The sequence below is a fragment of the Peromyscus maniculatus genome, chromosome 2 (genome assembly GCF_049852395.1).
Source record: "Peromyscus maniculatus bairdii isolate BWxNUB_F1_BW_parent chromosome 2, HU_Pman_BW_mat_3.1, whole genome shotgun sequence".
NCBI lineage: Eukaryota > Metazoa > Chordata > Mammalia > Rodentia > Cricetidae > Peromyscus > Peromyscus maniculatus.
Genome location: NC_134853.1, coordinates 42,860,755 through 42,874,919, shown reverse-complemented (window position 1 = coordinate 42,874,919; position 14,165 = coordinate 42,860,755). Strand labels below are relative to the sequence as shown.

The 14,165-nt window shown below is 37.0% G+C and overlaps 1 protein-coding gene and 1 pseudogene across 11 annotated transcripts in view; both read left to right on the top strand.

The window, feature by feature from the left end:
• The window catches only part of Sntg1 (syntrophin gamma 1), a 925,417-nt gene that overhangs the window by 591,035 nt on the left and 320,217 nt on the right, over positions 1-14,165 (top strand). The gene's annotated exons all lie outside the window — the stretch shown is intronic.
• LOC102908330 (uncharacterized protein C9orf85 homolog pseudogene) lies at positions 12,061-13,121 on the top strand (annotated as a pseudogene).

Here is a 14,165-nt window from a genome sequence, read left to right as displayed (position 1 = left end):
ACTGCTTCCATGGTCCCTCCACTGTTTGTGGCTCAGTCCGGGCCAAAGCTTCTCCCAAGCCTCCTAGGCCGGCCTCAAACTCGGGATCCTCTTGCCTCTGTCTCCTTCAGCAAATCCTACCAGCATGTGCCACCACAACCGGCTGAGTGTAGCTTGGGCCTGAGCTGGGGCTCACAAGGTCACAGGCAGACAGCTTTTTCATGAACTTGTAACACGAACGTTGGGTGCAAGATGTAGCATGAATCTTAAAGGTTCTTCTGAACTGGAAGATCAGAGAACAAGCCACAGCTAACCTCACCTGGTCAACTTCTCAGCTGGTCTTGTTTCCTCAGACTGGAAGCTTCTGTGTCCTCATCCCAATGGCTCTCAGCTGAACTGCTGCTCGAAAGCCTGAAGCTTAACCAGTCAAATGCTTAACCAGCCAAATGCTTAACCAGCCACATGCTTAACCAGCCAAAATGCTTCTAGTTTCTGGTCCTCACACCTTATATCCCTTTCTGCTTTCTACCATCACTCCCTAGGATTAAAGGCTTGCTTTCTGGGATTAAAGGCATGAGTCACCATGTCTGGCTGTTTCCAATGTGGCCTTGAACTCATAGAGATCCCAGATGGATTTCTGCCTCTGGAATGCTAGGATTAAAGGTGTGTGCTATCACTGCCTAACTAGTGGCTTTTCTGTTCTCTGACCCCAGATAAGTTTATTAAGGTACACAATATTTTGGGAAACACAATACCACCACATTGAACTTCATCAGAATTAAATTACAAAAAAAAAAATGTGGGCTTAAAACAAAACAATTTATTTCTTTGCAGACTACAAAGAAATTGTGAAGAAACATTTGACCATCTTATAGTCTGGAAGTTCTGGGGAAAAAAATCTTTCAGTGATATATAACATTTCAATTTGCAAACCACAGTTTGTGTCCTTTACTACACCACAACAATTCAGAATTTTCATGAGCCATACTTCTTCAGGAATGTTTAAAATGATCATATACATCTGGGATTTCCAAATGTTTTTCTGTTCTTTCTTTATTTTTCCCATTTTAAATGTTTCCACTTTGGTGAACAATAGGATTTCTGACTTTTATCTCTGTATCTGGCAGCTCTAAAGAAACATTTTATCATTTCACACATAAAGAACTTCTGTTTATTGTCTCATTCACTCTGCTCATGTATTAACTCTGTTCATCTTCGGTGGGATAAGCAAAATAGCACTGGAGGGCATTTTGAGTCAGAGTAAGAAGAAACTTGGCAGAATTCAATGTTTGAAATCTTCGGGGGGAATGAAATCAGAATCAGTGTAAAGTTATCACAGTGGGACTATTATCAGAGACACACTGTGACATTCTGTTCAGTGAGGTAACATTGGTATAAGATTTTGCTATAAGATTTCAGTCTTGAAAAAGACTGTATGTTTTGCAGTGTAACCTCCTTGCTCCTTAATATCACCATATTTTGTAACTGACAGTATTCAGTTTAAACATTGTGTAATTATAGCTAATCTCTTTGTGAGTTGACTCTTCTCTTAGCAAAAGTTATTGATTGAAGTCATGTCCCTGGCATTAGCTTTACAATGGACAGCCAGCCAATGGTATCTGAGTGCCAACTAAGTTGGCTACTGAGGGCCAACTAAGGAATTCAAGAAAGTGTGAAGACACTAATAGAAACAAGGTTGTCCCTATGTCATGTGTTCTTGGTTTGTTCCATTTAAAGAATCTTCAGTTCTGTTCCCCCCACCCCAAAAAAAAAATTCCTTGAGTATTTAGATTACATTAGGAAGAAAAAATGTATTTTTTTTTACCATTATACACAATTTATTTGTTAGGCAACAAATAAGAACTAGAGTCTCATTTGATATCTTACTGTAATTCCCATGTATTTTCCTCTCAACACCATGAGTCTCTTTATTAACCACTGTTCACTGAAGAAAAAGAAAGCCTATTTGACCAAGGCTGAAAGAATCTCTGTCTAAGGTTATAAACAAATATTTAGGAGTGAATTTGACAACATGATCATTTATCAAGATAAGAGTGTGTTATCCTTATGGCCTGTGACCTCTCCAGCCAGGGATCAGGTCCACAGAACCAAGCATGAATTTTATCTGGATGCAAATAGGACAAGGTTAGTTACCCTTGCAGTCCCCATGCCACTATTTTACCAGTTGTTACATCTTGTCAGACAGTATAGTATGCAGGGTCCAGAATGAGTAAATACACTGATAACTTTCACACGCCCACATTGACTACATATATACTCCCAGGAATATGAAAGCTATTCAGCATGGAGAAAATATCTAGCCTGATTCTTTTCAACCTGCCTTTATTTGGTAGATTTTCTTTTTATTACTCTCAGTGTATAGGTGTCTTTATGAGTGAGATGTTGTTTTAATTGGCTTTCTATTGCTTCAGTAAAGAACATGATCAAAAACAATTTGAATTGTATTATATTTGGAATGTAAGCAAAAGGATACATTTTTTTTTGTGTTACAGTCAAGGGTAGTCAGGACAGGAACTCAGGAGGGAACTGAAGACTGGACTGTAAAGGGATACTGCACAAGGACATTCTCCCCTGGGTTTGCTCAGCTTACTTTTTCATACAACCCAGGACTACCACTCATAGTAGGATGATTTCTCCTTCAGCCATCAATCAAGAAAATGCCCCCGTAGACTTGCCCACAGGACAATTCGACAAAGTTATTTTCTCAATTCAGGGTTTCTTTTTCCGTCTAACTCGAGATTATATTAGTTAACAAAAAACTAACCAACATAAATTAATACTTGAAGATAACAGATATTATTTTTGTAGAATTTTAGTTCAACCAGATAGTATGCATCTTTATTGATGAGATAAGGCCATTTTCCATTGAGATGATGATCATCATCATCATTATTAATATTATTATTATTATTATTATTATTACTATTTTTTTTACAAACAGGGTTTTTCCATATAACAGATCTGGCTGTCCTGGAACTTGCTCTGTAGATCAGGATGGCCTTGAACTCACAGAGATCTGCCTGCCGCTGCCTCTACCTCCTGAGGTCTAGGATTAAAGGCATGTGCCACCACTGCCTAGCTACCTTTGGGGTTATTGAGTGATGCCTTCTAATTCCTGTAATTTTGTGGGCTGTTTCTCTAACTGGTTTGATCATTTGGTTTCACATTCCTCCTTCTTAGTAGAGAGGCTTTGCTGTCGTGTTGGATTTCTTCTTGTCTCTCATTTTTATAATACTCTACCCTTGAAGTTTATTGATTGAGACACTTCCTTCCTTTTCTCCACACAGAATTCCTTTTAGAATTCAGTGCTGGGCTAGAGGTTCTGAAGTATCTTAATTAATGCTTGTCTTAAAAACAAAACAAAACAAAAAACCTTTGTTTCTCCATTTATTTTAAAAGAGAGCTTTTCTGGATAAAGCAATCTTCATTGGCATATCAACGTTTAACTAAATCATTGTGTGCATTCTTTCACTGCTAGAGTTGATAATGAAAAAAATATTATTGTGGTGTTTTTGCTTATGTTAGTGAGTTGGTGTTTTTTTCTTTTACAGATGAAGGAACCCTTTCCACTCTGAACAAAATTATTTAATAAACAAAATAATTACAGAACTAATTCTCAGGGACTATAAAAATTAAAATATTTTTAGAGGAAGTAAATGAGAACATTCTTGTGGTTGATCTATTGTACACCCCAATAAACTTATCTGGGGGTCAGAAAACAGAACAGCCACTGTATTAAACATATAGATTAGGCAATGGTAGCACATGCCTTTAGGCCCAGCACTTGAGATCATATCTTGGGAAAGACAATTGCCTTTAATCCCAGGAAGTGATGGCAGGAGGTAGAAAGGTATATAAGGCAAGAGGACCAGGAACTAGAAGCTTTTTTTAAGCTTTTAGGCTTTTAGCAGCAGTTCAGCTGAGATCCATTCAGATGAGGACTCAGAGGCTTCCAGTTTGAGGAAACAAGATCAGCTGAGAAGGTAGTGAGGTGAAGTGGCTGTTGCTTGTTCTGCTTCTCTGATCTTCCAGCATTTACCCCAATACCTGGCTCTAAGTTTGTTTTTATTAATAAGACCTTTTAAGATTCATGCTATACATTCTTTATCTCCTGCATCAAGGGTGCTGTGGCTTTATATGAGAACATTCAAAGGCCAGAGAGTTGTTTTTTCTTCACAGAGTACAAAGAGTCACAAAGAGTTTTAATATGTGAGTAATGTTTTCCTACTCTTGTATTATTTACCTATTTATTTATTTGATTGTTTATGTATTTAGAGACAGATTCCCACATAGTTCAAATCAGCCTGGAATCATTTTCTTGCCGAGGATGACCTTGAACATTTTCCCCCTTTTGCCTCCACCTCATGAATGCTGATATTATAGTCATGCACTAGCATGCTTGGTTTGTGGTCATTATTTTCTTAAATATCAGTTCTTCTTAAGCACCATTGGTGGTCTTGTTGGTATCACCTTTGTATGCTGGCCTAAGCAATATTTTTCCCATACTGTGGAATAGTTTATAACATTTCATTGAGCTCATGAATTAACAATACCAACTCTAAATGCTCTAACCAAATGAATTTCCAGAGAATAGTTATATAGACAAATTAGTAAAGAACACAAAACTCACAGCAGAATGTATTTATGATTTTAAGAACTGGGAGCCTAGGACAAATGTTGATTTCTTCTTCCTTTATTATTTATTTAAATATGGTTTAGTTATTTAAAGTGTGTGATGCATCCCCCATTGATTCCTGGAGGGTAACACAAGTGATTAATGACAGAGCCACACATAGTAAAAAATGTTTGGCTACAAGGTATAGACGAATTTCTAAACAGTCTTATTAAATAGGAAACACAGAGCCAAATACAGGGGTGCAAGCCGTAGAGATCAGAGCAATCATTGCCAACTAACCTTAGCTCACCATATTGCTGTAGCTTCCCAAGAGAACCTCTTCCTGTCTAACCTGCACCATTACTGCCTTGATGTTCTGCCTTCTCATTGGCTCTTAACCCAGCCACTTCACTTCCTCATCATTGCCCATCTATACAGACCTCCAGGTCTCTATGGTTGGTACTGGGATTAAAGGCATGTGTCACCATGCTTGGCTGTGTCCTTGACCACACAGAGACTCTGCCTGCCATGTCATCAGATTAAGGGCTACCACTGCCTGACCTCTGTTTATGGTTCACTATGAACTCTGATCTCCAGGCAAACTTTATTTATTAACACACAAATAAAATATCACATTTCAGCACAAATAAAATATCACCACATCAAAGACCCATGCTCTCTTTTGTGATTTAATGGGTTAACGTCACACACTCCACAGTGCTGCTGCTATAGAGGTATGTGAGATGCAGGATTTCCTTTCCAGTTCTTCATGATGTAGGCACTAATACAATGCTAGTATTTTTTGTATTTTAATAGTCTAGCTCTTAGCAGTATCTGAAGTATGAAAAGCATAACTCAGACTGTATAACTAATATGTTAATTAATCTGTCCCAGGAAATACTTTCAAATAAAGTCCTGGGAAACAGAACCATAGTGCTGTTTAGAAATTTTAGTTTCAATAGCAGTTAATTTCATTAGCATGGTATATGCTGTTAACTGAAGGACAGAGATAAAAACCCACAAACATGTCTTAAACTATATTTATATGTATGGTTATACTTGAAGAGTAAAGGTGAGTGGAGAGTTGGGAATTGGCAGAACGTGTAATGCAATAACAATCATGCTAAAGGTTTTATTGTTATCACCTTTTATCAACTTAAAATATATCATAAACTATTTCCTTGCAGGAAAAAAATGAGAGTACTAAGTCAAACATAGCTGTGAGCTAAATACATTAACACCACAAAACATAAATAAATTCAGACCTTGTAATCTGCACAAGGCTTTTATGCTCAAAGAGAATATATGTGCATATGACCAGGGAGGGCTAAGTTGTTAGTTCCATAAATGCAGAATGAAGTTGTGGTACATGTGCCACTCAGAATGGCACAGAAAAGGAGCAGTAGAGTACATCCGAGCCAGATCAGCATTGAACTGTGGTATCTGAAATATGAAAGAAAAGCAGGCTTAGTTATAAATTATGCTGGAAAAATGAAGAAAGGGGCAAGTAAGAGTTAAAAACTTAGCAGGAGGGGAAAGGTGGAGACCTTGTGCTTTGTCCTGGGTTTGGTGGTTCTTTATCACAAGTAGCATGGAAACTAGACAGACTAATTCTAAAGTAAAGAAAATGAAAATATGCTACATAAAAGAGACACTACAGGCTCACCAATAGAGAAAGATGCCATCATTGTACAGGGAAGGGTGTTAGATCCATGTTTCAATGAAGGAAGCAGCATGATGTCTGTGAAACAAAGACTTTAGAATGCATGTATCAATTCACTGTAGAGTAAAGAAAGCCCACATCTGTGTCACAGCTAGTTCTGAGTGAAGATTTTACTCTTTTCTTACCAGTTCTCAGCCAGAACATTTACCATTCTTTGCGTAACACCCGTTCATTCTAATTTCCCTGCCTATACCTCTCTGTGTTTCTGCTTATCAAATGGAGTATAGCTATTCACATGTCTCCACTGTTAAAATAAGAAGCACAGCAGTTTGACAATTTTTCCTGCTGGTGTCATTTCTCAGTTCATCCCCACAAAATTTATTTTCATATCTTTTTTTTGTTGTTGTTTTTGTTTTTGTTTTTTGAGACAGGTTTTCTCTGTGTAGCTTTGCGCCTTTCCTGGAACTCACAGGAAACCAGGCTGGCCTTGAACTCACAGAGATCAACCTGCCTCTGCCTCCTGAGTGCTGGGATTAAAGGCATGTGCCACCACTGCCCGGCTTATTGTCATATTTTAATCCCTGCTGTATGAAGTGACAAGACATTTAAGAGGTATAGTGATCTATTCCTGTGAACAGGCACTATCTGGTCTGCATTGGCTACTGAGAGAGAAAGTTGTTGAAAGGGGAGGACACCACTTGTGTTTTACCTATTTCCATGTCTGAGAACACATGTATATGTATGTGTGTGTGTATACATACATATATATATATATATATATATATATATGGTGGGACAAGGAGAGAGGAGAATTGGGGAAACAGGAAGAAGGAGGGAGAGAGACTGCAGCCACCGCCAGGACAAGCAGCATGTAAAGATGCCAGTAAGCCACCAGCCACGTGGCAAGGTATAGATTTATAAAAATGGGTTAATTTAAGATATAAGAACAGTTAGCAAGAAGCCTGCCACAGCCATACAGTTTATAAGTATTATAAGCATCTGAGTGATTATTTTATATATGGATTGTGGGACTGTGGAGCTTGGTGGAAGCTGGAGAAAAGCCTTTCATCAACAAATGGCGCCCAACGGCTCGAGTTTCCACCTTAAACCTGAAAATACTTAATAACCAATTCTAAACAGAGCCAAAACCAGGTTCCTGCTGCTTGTTTCATACGGGCAGCTAGACGCCTCGGGTTTGAACACTGGTGGGTTTCCTGGCATTTGCGTTTCACTGGCAGTATGTCGGAAATGAGGCGTCTGCCAGCAGCACATTAAGCTGTGTGGTAGATTTAGTATTTACTATTATTAAAAAAAAAAAAGGTTTCTGGGCTACATGCTGCTTTGATAAAAGCTTAAACCCACTATTTCTGAGACTTGATGACTCACAGAACTGGCGGAAAACACCATGTTGGTAAGCTGAAATGGGTGGAGCCAGCAGCCACAGCACCGTTTCAGTCTTAAAATACTACAGGTTAAAGCAATAGATTCACAATATGTAAGCTTAAAAGAGACAAAAAAGATAAATTAATATAAAAAGGCCACGTAAAGATGAATATTACACAATCTGGATTGTGTTGTCTTTGGGATTTTTAACTGCAAAAAAACATTTGATCAAAAAAGATGTTCAATTAAACCAATATGTATATTTTAAAGATACCTTAACTTCAAAATTTGGATTTAAGGATATGTTGCTTTGGAAAAGAGGTTCTGCTTTTGTTTCCACAGAAAGCCAGAGGCTATGGATTTGTTCTAGATTAAGATACATCAGGCTTGACCAGCCAAGACCCCCTGAAAGATCTCCAATGACACCATGGCCCAGATGATCCAACATCCAGAACGGTTTCAAGGCAACTGGCTCCCACAATACAGCCTCAAGGACTACCCCATAGGCCTAAAATTTTCTTTGCATCCCCATAAGAAACAGCGCCCCCCTCCAGCAGGAAGTAGTAAGAGATGCTACGCCCAAATTCCCAAATAAACTAAGCTGGCTTTAGAGGTGGAATTGGCTCACTCCCCCTCTAAACCCAGACATATTGCTGTTAAAAAAATGGTTAAGAGATTCTTATGTCCCAAATCAGAAGAGCCCTCTGGTGTGGAATAGAGAAAAAATAATATTTTTATTTAAAACAGATTGATTATAAATGTGATCTCTTTCTAAAAAAGAAAAGGGGATATGATATAGATATATAGGAGGATATAGAGATGATAAGATTAAAGGGTAGATTAATGAACCTACTTTTAAAGAACAACTTGTTTAAAATGCTTTACATTGGTATAGATTTTAGTTTATGTTTAAAATGATTTACATTGGTATAAATTTTAGTTTATTGATACAAACTTAAAGTTAATTTTGTTATACTGTATATATATGTGGATTGTGGGACTGTGGAGCTTGGTAGAAGGTGGAGAGAAGCCCTCCATCAACATATATAAATATATATATGATATATATATATAACATATATAGTGATATATATATGAAAGCACCAAGAAAAAGACCCCTATACATACAATATATATATATATTATTCTAGGTCCTGTACTAACTAGTCTCAGGTTCTTGGTCACCCAATCACTGTTGGGTATGGGTTCCATCTCACAGAGTGGGGCCAATTCAAATAAGATATTAATTAATTATTCCCATGAGCTTTGCTCCATCATTGCCCTGGTGTATCTTGCAGTCAAAACATCATTGTAGATAAAAGGAGTGTGACTGGGTTAGCTTTTAAGTTTCTCTTTTATTAGCCTTCAGAGAACTTCACTGTACCAAAAGACTGTATGCAGGATGAAGACTCTATGCTTGACTTCCCCATGTTCAATGAGCTGTATAGCTGTTGTCTTCAACAATGGAGCAATGCTATCTGTTTGTAGAGAGTAATCTACTGTCTTGGCAACAACTGGGGTTGTTTGACATTTTCATGGGATACCTTTGACCAACAACTCAATTAGATTAAACTCAATCCAAGCAGTGGAAGCCTTATTTGATGACAAAATATGGTCTGCTAGGACTCTTTCTCCCTCATTATTTGGCAATTTCATTTAAATCACCTTCATATATATGTATATTTTAGCAAACTTCTACTTACTCTATTAGGTTTTCATGCTACCCCTCAAATGGCCTTTAATTTTAGCTATATTTCCCTGAATTCCCTCCCTTGACAACATCTCCCCTTCACTCCTCATTTGCTAATCCCAATTGAGCTGTTCTATTCATCCATAACCATCTCCATTCTATTTCCTTTCATAGGAAAACCTATCTGACCCCCTAAGTCTCTTACACTATACTTAACCTCTGTGGTTCTATGCATTATAACTTGGTTAACATTGACTTAAGAAGTAATATTCACATATAAGTGAATATATACCATATTTATCTTTCTGGGTCTGGGATACCTCCCTTGGGATATTCTTCTCATTCCATCCAGTTGCCTACAAATTTCATGATGTAATATTTTAATGGCTGAATAATGCTCCATTGTATAATGTATCATATTTTCCTTATCCATTCTTATATTGAGAAACATTTAGGGTTTTTTCCCCAATTATGAGCTATTATGAATAAAGCAGCAATGATGGTTGAGCAAATGTCTTTTTGGTAACTCAAAGCATCTTTTGGATATATGTCCAAAAGTGGTATACCCAGATTTTGAGATAGATCAAATCCCTTATTTTTGAGGAACAATCACACTGACTTATATAGTGGCTGTAAATTTGTACTCACACTAGTACATGAGTGTTCCTCTTACTCCACATCATTGCCAGGATGAACTGTCATTTGTTTCATTGATCTTATGCATTCTGAGAGGTGTAAGTTGAAATTTCAGTGCAGTTTTGAATTGCATTTCCCTGATGGCTAATGATATTAAACAATTTTTTCAGTTTATTTACTATTTCACTTTCCTCTACTGAGAATTCTGTTATATTCTGTGTCACATTTTTAATTGGGGTATTTTTTTTTAGTTCTTTATAATTTTTGGATATTATCCCTGCATCGTATGTTTAGTTGATAAAAATCTTTTCCAATTTTTTAGACTAGACTTTGTTCAAGTGACTGTGTCCTTTGCCATGCAGATTTTTGGTTTCATTAGAATTCAATTATAAATTGTTGACCTTAGTGCTTTGCTAACAGTTTTCTGTTTAAAAGGTCTTTTCCTACATCAATGAGTTCTAGACTGGTCCCCATTTTCTCTTCTATCGGGTTCTGTGTATCTGACTGTATGTTGATGTCTCTGGTATATTTGGAGTTGAGTTCTCTACAGGGTGATAGATATAAATATGTTTGTATTATTCAACATGCAGTCTCTAGTTTGACTAGCAATCATTTGTTGAAGATGCTGTCTCTTTTTCACTGAGTATTTCTGGCTTGCTTATAAAACATCAGATGCCCATAGTGTACAGATTTATGCTTGAATCTTCAAGCCAAATCCATTGATCAATGTGTTTGTTTTTGTGCCACTATTATAGTATTTTTATTACTGTACCTCTTAGTACAATTTGAAATCAAGGATAGTGATAACTGCCACGAGTCATTTATTATTCAGGACTGGTTTAGCTATATGGATTTGTTTGTTTGTTTGTTTTGTTTTACTATAAAGCTGAAAATTATTTTTTCAAGATCTTTGAAGAATTGCACTGGAATTTTGATGGAATTACATCTATAGATTGCTTTTGGTAAGATGAACATTTTGCTATATCAATTCTACTGACCTTGTGAGATCTTTCCATCTGCTGAAACTTTCTTCAAATTTTTGTTCAATGTCTTCAAGTTGTTAACATATAAGTTTTTTACTTGCTTGGTTAGCATTACCCCAAAGATATTTTATATTATTTGAGGCTATTGTGAAAGGTGGTATTTCTCTGATTTCTTTCTCAGTCTTTTAATCATTTGTATGTAGTATGGCTACTGATTTTTATGGGTTAATTTTGTATCCAGCTATTTTTTAAAGTATTTATGAGCTGTAGGAGCTCCCTGTGAAAGTTTTAGGGTAATTTTTATATACTATCATATCATTTCCAAATGAAAATACTTCAAGTTCTTTCTTTCACCTTGTATCTGTTTTATCACCATCAGTTGCCTTATTGCTCTAGATGAGACTTCAAGTACTATCTATACTAGATATGGAGAGAATAGACAACCTTGTCTTATTTGTGACATTAGTGGAATTGTTTTGAGTTTCTCTCCATTTAAGTTGATGTTGACCATCATCTTGTGGTAAACTGTTCTTAATATATTTAGGATTGCCCCTTGTATTCGTAATTACTCCTGGACTTATCATGAAAAGGTGTTGGATTTTGTCATTTTCCTTTTCTGCATGTAATGAGATTGTCATTGTATTTTTGTCCTTAAATTGCTTTCGATGATGGATTACATTAACATACAATTTCTGTATTTTAAATCATCCCTGCATCTCTGTTATAAAGCCTAATTGATAAGAGTGGATAATTTTTTGTTGTGTTCTTGGACTTTGTTTTCAGATAGTTTATAGAGAATTTTCCCATCTATGTTCATAATTCTCTTTCTTTGTTGGGTTTTTATGTGGTTTGTGTTTCAGGGTAAGTGTGGATTCCTAAAATGAGTTGGGTAATGTTCCTTCTGTTTGTCTTTTGTGAAATAATTTGAAGAGAATTTGACAGTAACTCTTCTTTGAAAGGCTGGTAGAATTCTGCACTAAAAGCATCTGATCCTTGGCTTTTTTTGGTTTGGAAACTTCTAATCGTGGCTTCTATTTCAACATGGAATAAAGTCTGTTTAAATGGTTTATTTGATGTTGATTTAACTTTGGTAAGTAGTATGCATCAAGAAAATGATCCAGAGTTTCTTTCCGCTTCCCTGTAACTTTAAGGCTGCTGCACCGACTTAAGGTGCTTGTGAGTTTGTGATGAGTTCCCAGAAAGGCAACGTGGCTCGGTCCAGGCCTCAGAAGCACCAGAATACGTTCACCTTCAAAAATGACAAGTTCGATAAGAGTGTGCAGACCAAGAAAATTAATGCCAAACTTCATGATGGAGTGTGTCAGCGCTGCAAAGAAGTTCTTGAGTGGCGTGTAAAATACAGCAAGTACAAACCATTGTCAAAGCCTAAGAAGTGTGTTAAATGTTTACAAAAGACGGTCAAGGACTCTTACCACATAATGTGTAGACCATGTGCCTGTGAACTTGAAGTTTGTGCAAAGTGTGGAAAGAAAGAAGACATCATTATTCCGTTTAATAGAGAACCAGAAACTTCAGCACATACTGAAAATCAAGATTCTAACCACAGAAGAAGCTGCAAAGGGAAGGAGGACAGTGATGAGGATTTAGATGATGACACCCACTCAGATGGCGAGGATGGAGACACTTAGGTGGCCTGATGACAGCAGGGAGTCGGCCACAGAGGGCTCAGCAGACACACTGACGTCCTAATGGGGGTGTCAGAAAAGGCTGTTCAGAATCAGTAGAACTGACCCAGGAGCAATATAAATTATTTATAACACTTGAACAACAGAAACTTTCAGGTTTTCACAATAGAACCTAAGCTGCATATACAGAATGTGTGTGTAAACTCTTACTGTAGCATGTTCTACAATCTATGGAAATTGTTTAGAAAAACATATTATCTAATGTCAAGCTATCCAGTGTTGAGAATTGGTGATTGTATTAGAACTATCTCTTGGAAAATTAAGATGATTAGCTCACAGTGAGTACATTTCCATAACCTGACCTCGGGTGTGTGGCTTCCTTAGCAAAAGCCCCCTTATACCTTACAAGGCAAAACCATTTATTTTTATACATGCACACACCCACAAAATCATGAGTAGTGATTTTCCTTCAAAAATATTTTTATATATGTTATCCCTTTTTTTTTTTAAAACCTTTTCCCAGTGTGGAATTATGTACTCAGAAAAAAAAAAATGTGTGGACTATATAATATTAATAACTAGAAAAGAAACTCCAACACTAATACTTGAGTGGAGGTATTGCAGTATCAGAAGCTCCTGCGATGTTCTCCCTCACAAGGTTATCCTTCCCAGTGTTCTGCATTATCACTTTGCTGCCAGTGTTTCTGCGTGTAGGTGGTGTAGGTTAGCTCTGTGTAATTACTGAGATGTGTGTCCTTATATTTAAAATCCTAAAGCTACAGAAAGGTAGCAAGACAGGCAATACAGTGAACTTTTCCACACTTTGTACTTTGATTCCCAATTTTAATGTTTTACTATGTTTTCTTTGTGTGTTAATCTACACACAAGTTACACGAATTGTTAGAAGGTCTTATTAATAAAAACAAACCTGGAGCCAGGTACTGGGGTCAACACTGGAAGATCAGATAAGCAGAACAAGCCACAGCTTCCTCACCTTGCAATTCCTCAGCTGATCCTGTTTCCTTAGACTGGAAGCCTCTGTGTCCTCATCCAAATGGATCTCAGCTGAACTGCTGCTTGAAAGCCTGAAAGCTTAACCAGCTTTAGTTCCTGGTCCTCACACCTTATATACCTTTCTGCTTTCTGCCACCACTTCCTGGGATTAAAGGCGTGAATCACCATGCCTGGCTGTTTCCAGTGTGGCTTTAAACTCACAGAGATCCGAATGGATCTCTGCCTCCCAAGTGATAGGATTAAAGGCGTGTGTGCCACCATTTTCTTGCCTTTATATCTAGTGGCTTTTCGGTTCTCTGACCTCCCGATAAATTTATTAGAGTGCACGATATATTGGGGAACACAATACCACCACATGCACACACACACACACACACACACACACACACACACACACACGACATTGTATGTATGTGTATATATGTGTGTATATATTTTCTGAACCATTGAAATAAATGTGAAACTCTGGTTTTGGAAAAAAAAAAAAAAAAAAAAAAAAAGAAAATGATCCATTTCTTTTAGATTTTCAAATGTG